Below are 5,876 nucleotides of genomic sequence, written 5' to 3' on the forward strand. Positions count from 1 at the left end.
CATTTTTATGTTTGAATGACTTATTTTTTTCTTTGTTCAGGCAAAACTCTACTGGCAGAGGTATCATTGCACATCTGTTGGAAAAAGCAGATAAGTTTTACTGAGTTTATGAAACGATTTGACAAGTTTCATAGCAGACAATACTAAGGACAGGGGTGAATGTATTGCCAATATAATAAATCAGAAATTCAAATATTCATTATCAATTTTTTTCTATTCTCACTGTAGATGGATAACACTACATGGTCATTTTCAATTGTTTATAATTCTATTTTGTCCCTTTCCTTTCCATAGTAAGTTTTATTTTTTTTATTTTTTAAATATATATTTTATTGATTTTTTAAAGAGAGGAAGGGAGAGAGATAGAGAGTTAGAAACATCGATGAGAGAGAAATGGAAGGCAGAGAGAAATAGAGAGTTAGAGACATCGATCAGCTGCCTCCTGCACACTCCCTACTGGGGATGTGCCCGCAGCGAAGGTACATGCCCTTGACCGGAATCGAACCTGGGACCCTTCAGTCCGCAGGCCGACGCTCTATCCACTGAGCCAAACCAGTCAGGGCCCATAGTAAGTTTTAATCTTAGATCTGTCTTTATTTCCCTCAGTTCTAAATAACAGAATTTCAGCATTTGAACTGGAAACTCACAGACCCTCCTAACTGCTGGGGTAAGAAATCCCAGCAACAGCCTCAGCCGCTGCGGCTCAGTTGGTTGGAGCATTGTTCCCTTGACCAAAAGGTGGTGGGTTTGATCCCTGGTCAGGGCACATATGGGAGATAACTGATCATTGTTTCTCTCTCTATCTCTTCCTCTCTCTTAAAAAAAGAAAGAAAGGAAGGAAGAGAGAAAGAAAGAAATTCCGGCAACAGAATAAGATGATTTTCTTGTTTCTTAAAATGTCCTTGAAAATGTTATGTCTAATCATTTGATACTTTTGAGTCTTGTAAGACATCTGGAAATCAGAACTTATGGCTTGTTCTGTGAACGTAACCTTGGCCTTAAAAGGCCGGCGATTCTTTTTGTTTGTACTACTTAATAATGTGTTTCCTGGGTAATGGTATTTAAATTTACGTCTCCATGTCCTAAAAGCTATGAATACCTATGAGTTTTAGTAGCTAAGTTAATTGAAAATTTATGTGCACACAAAAATTTATGTGCAAATGTTTATAGCAGCTTTATTCATCAAAAACTGGAAACGACCAGATGTCCTTCAGCAGGTGGATGATAAACTGGTAGATGAATACAATAGAACACTAGTCAGTGAGGGAAATATCTCTTGATTCACTCAACATGCATGAATCTCTTTTTAGTGGTAAAATATACATAACATAAGCATGGATGAATCTTAAATGCATTTTGTTAAATGAAATAAGCCAGACTCCAAAGACCCAAAAGTATTGTATGATTCCGCTCATGTGACATTTTGGAAAAGGCAAAACCATAGGGATATGTATAGCGATAGGAATATCCCTGCTGTAAAAAACTACCACGAACTTGGTAGCTTACAGCCACACAGATGTATTCTCTTACAGTTCTGGAGGCCAGGAGTCTGAAATCAGTTTCACTAGGCTAGAGTCAAGGTGTGGTAGGGCTGGTTCCTTCTGGAGCCTCAGGGGGAAACTTGTTTCCTTGACATTTCTAGCTGCTGGAAGTCTCCTGTATTCAGCTGACTCCTTCCTCCCATTGTTCCAACCTCTTGCTTCCATTCTCATGACTCCTCCTTCCTCCTTTGACTTTCTTACAGCTCTCTCTTAAGGACCCTTAGGATGACATTTAAGACCAAGCCGGATAATCCAGGGTAATCTCCATCTTGAGATCCTTAACTTAATCACATCTGCAAAGTCCCTTTTGCCATATGATGTAACATTCATCGATTCCGAGGATTAAGACATGGATATCTTTTTTTTTTAATTTAAGATTTAAAAAAATTGATTACAACTCTGGCCGGTTTGGCTCAGTGGATAGAGCGTCAACCTGTGGACTGAAGGGTCCCGGGTTTGATTCCGGTCAAGGGCATGTACCTTGGTTGCGGGCACATCCCCTAAGGGGATGTGCAGGAGGCAGCTGATCGATGTTTCTCTCTCGTTGATCTTTCTAACTCTCTATCCCTCTCCCTTCCTCTCTGTAAAAAACCAATAAAATATATTTTAAAAAAAGAAATTAAAAAATTGATTTCAGAGAGGGAGAGAGAGATAGAAATATCAATGTTGAGAGAGAACCATTGATCGGTTGCCTCCTGCATTCTCCCTACTGGGGATCGAGCCTACAACCTGGGTATGTGCCCTGACTGGGAATCAAACCTCGACCTTCTGGTTCATAGGTCGGTGCTCAACCACTGAGCCACATCGGTTGGGCTACATTAAAATTTTTTAATAAAAAAATTCTGTAACTATGTACAGTGACGGGTGTTAAATAGACTTATTGTGGTGATCAACTACTGAACCATTATTTTTGTACATGTGACATCCATTATGTGTCAATTATACCTAAATTAAAAAAAAGAAAGATGGTGCTTTGACTAGATAATGTAAAACTAATGACAAAAAGAACTGCACGTAAATACTGTACTCTAGTTGGTAGATACAGAAATATAGATATGGAAGTGTACGTGAGGTAGTATGCTTAGATAACATCTCCTGGCTCTAAGTGCTGAGATGGCCTAGAAACAGGGGCACTCAGCAGCAATGAGAACACATCCAGACCCTTGTTTTTAAATACCATTCTCCAATAAATGGAACCAGAGCTCTTTGAAGAAATGGCTGATTCTAGGCCTGGGGCAGGGAAGAGATAAGGAGCCTGCACTTGGCCTCTCCAGACCCCTGCTGTGAGTCACATGCTGTGATGTTTATTCTGATTTTCAGGCTCTTGCTGTAGCCTGTCCTTTCCCTGTACATTTGAAAGCTTTGCCCTTTTGGGTCCCTTCTTCAGCAATTTAACCCTGTTTCAGTGCCACTGTGAGTGCAGCTATATATTCTATTCTTGTAAATGTTGCGTGGGCACTAGGGGGGAAAAAACGGGGTATTGTCTAGTATGCATATTTGTTTTCAGATTTATTAGTCATATTATTAAATGATTCTTTATCCTTCATATTTTGGCTTTATAAATTTCAGTGTCACTTTTTTTGTTGTTAATCCTCACCGGAGGATATTTTTCCATTGATTTTTAGAAGGAGTGGAAGGAAGGGGAGAGACAGAGGGAGAAACATTTGATGTGAGAGAGACACATCGTTGGTTGCCTTCTGCACGTGTCCCAACCAGGGCCAGGGATCAAGCCTGCAACCTAGGTACATGCTCTTGACTGAAACTGAACCTGGGACCCTTCAGTCCGCAGGCCAACACTCTATCCACTGAGCCAAACTGGCTAGGGCTCAGTGTTACTTTTTTTTTTTTAAAGATTAAAAAAAATATATATATTTTATTGATTTTTTTTTTTTACAGAGAGGAAGGGAGAGGGATAGACAGTCAGAAACATCAATGAGAGAGAGAGAAACATCAATCAGCTGCCTCCTGCACACCCCCCAATGGGGATGTTGCCTACAACCAAGGTACATGCCCTTGACCAGAATCGAACCTGGGACCCTTCAGTGAGCCAAACCGGTTAGGGCTTCAGTGTTTTTTTTTTTTTTTTAAATATATATTTTATTGATTTTTTTACAGAGAGGAAGGGAGAGAAATAGTTAGAAACATCAATGAGAGAGAAACATCGATCAGCTGCCTCCAGCACACCTCCCACTGGGGATATGCCCGCAACCAAGGTACATGCCCTTGACTGGAATCGAACCTGGGACCCTTGAGACCGCAGGCTGATGCTCTATCCACTGAACCAAACCGGTTAGGGCTCAGTGTTACTTTTTAATGTCAGATTCTACTAACATAAATAGTTCCATCTTTGATTTCCCTTAATTTGCATTTGTTTTATATGTTCCCCCTTTTCTTTACCTTAATTTTTTGTTTCATTTTGTGATTCATTTAAATAGTATGAAATTCAAATTTTATTTTTAAAACTTATTTTTAATTATAGTTGATATACAATATTATATTAGTTCCAGGTGTGCAACACAGTGATCTATTTATGTACCTTACAAAGTGATCACCACAATAAGTCTAGTAATCATCTGTCCCTGTCCATAGTTATTACAATGTTATTGACTCTATTCCCTATGCTGTATATTACATCCCCCATGACTTATTTTATAACTGGAAGTTTGTACTTCTTAATCCCTTTCCTCTTTTCTGCACAAACCCCCATCTCCCCTCCCCTCTGGCAACCATCAGTTTGTTCTCTGTATCTAAGAGTTTGTTTCTGTTTTGTTTGTTCATTTGTTTTTTGGATTCCAGATATAAGTGAAATCATATGGTATTTGTCTTTCTCTGTCCAACTTATTTCACTTAACATAATACTCTTTAGAGGTCCATCCATGTCCAAAATAGCAAGATTGAACTCTTAATCCGATTGTGAATCTTAATCTTTCATAGGGGAGTAGATTCCATTTATATTTATAGTGATCACTAATGCATTTGTTTAATTATTTATGTCATATTTTTCTATGCTATTTTTAATGTTTCCTTATCATTTTTATTTGTTTTATGATTTAAAATTTTTGTGGTTTATTTATTTATGTTTGTGTCCATGAGTTTCTGTTTTTTTTTATCCCACATATGAGTGAAATGATATAGTTCTTAGCTTTTTTCGGACTGATTTATTTCACTTATCCAGTCCTCTATTGCAGGATGCTTTGGTTGCTTCCATGTCTCATTCGTGACGATTTTTAAAATTTGTTTGTTTCCCCTTTTGACTGTTTGCTTTTATCTGATTCATTTCTTTGGAAGACATCTATACTCTTTTTGATACTGCTAAATGTGACTTTTAAATTTTTCAAAAGCATCCTCTGGGTCTGGGGGAGGTAATGTACTCAAGTATTTTAATAGCAAGAAAGCTATGAAGGCCGAAACCGGTTTGGCTCCGTGGATGGAGCATCGGCCTGCGGACTGAAGGGTCCCAGGTTTGATTCCGGTCAAGGGCATGTGCCTTGGTTGTGGGCGCATCCCCAGTGGGAGATGTGCGGGAGGCGGCTGGTCGGTGTTTCTCTCTCATCGACGACGTTTCTAGCTCTCTGTCTCTCTCCCTTCCTCTCTGTGAAAAATCAATAAAATATATTTTAAAAAAAAGAAAGCTATGAAGGACTCAGGGTCATGTCAGAAGGATTCAGGAACCAACGTAAAGAAGTTCCTATTAGGCACAGTTGGTATAATTTGAGCCCCAATAAAAATAATTGCAGTGGATTGAAACACATGGAATATGTTTGAATCATGAGTTTAAAATGCTACCAAATGTATTTTTCACTTTAAAAAGAAAACACCTGATTGAGGCAGCTGATTTCCAAAACGTTGAGGTGAGGAGTTTAGTAGAGACACTCTCCCCAGTAAAAGAACCATTTAGCTGGTGAAAATTATTTTTGAAAAACCCAACCATTTAAAGTCTCTGGAATTTGTCCCAAGGACATACAGCAACTTAAACCTTAGTAAGAACAGTGGGAGTCTGTAGCATTTGAGCCGAGAACTGCTTCCCGCTCCCCAACTCAGTGTGATGGAAGCTCTATTGGAAAATTCAGCCCAGAAGATGGGGCTCCCTTCCCCCCTCCCCTTCCCCACACCCCCGCTGCCAGTCTTAGACCATGGTTTCACTCCAGGAAGGGCAAGCCTGCAGATCTCTCATCTGTCATAAGCTTCATCCAGGCAGATGCAGGGAAGAGGACTGAAGCTCCCTCCCCTGCCCAGTCTCCCCAGTAGGACAAAAATTCTACTAAACGTGGTACTGACCCCCCTGCTTCAACTTGCTCACAGGGCAGTGGTTCTAAATCAGGAGGAGGAGCAAGA

Source organism: Myotis lucifugus, unplaced genomic scaffold (genome assembly GCF_000147115.1).
Source record: "Myotis lucifugus unplaced genomic scaffold, Myoluc2.0 scaffold_20, whole genome shotgun sequence".
NCBI classification, from domain to species: Eukaryota; Metazoa; Chordata; class Mammalia; order Chiroptera; family Vespertilionidae; genus Myotis; species Myotis lucifugus.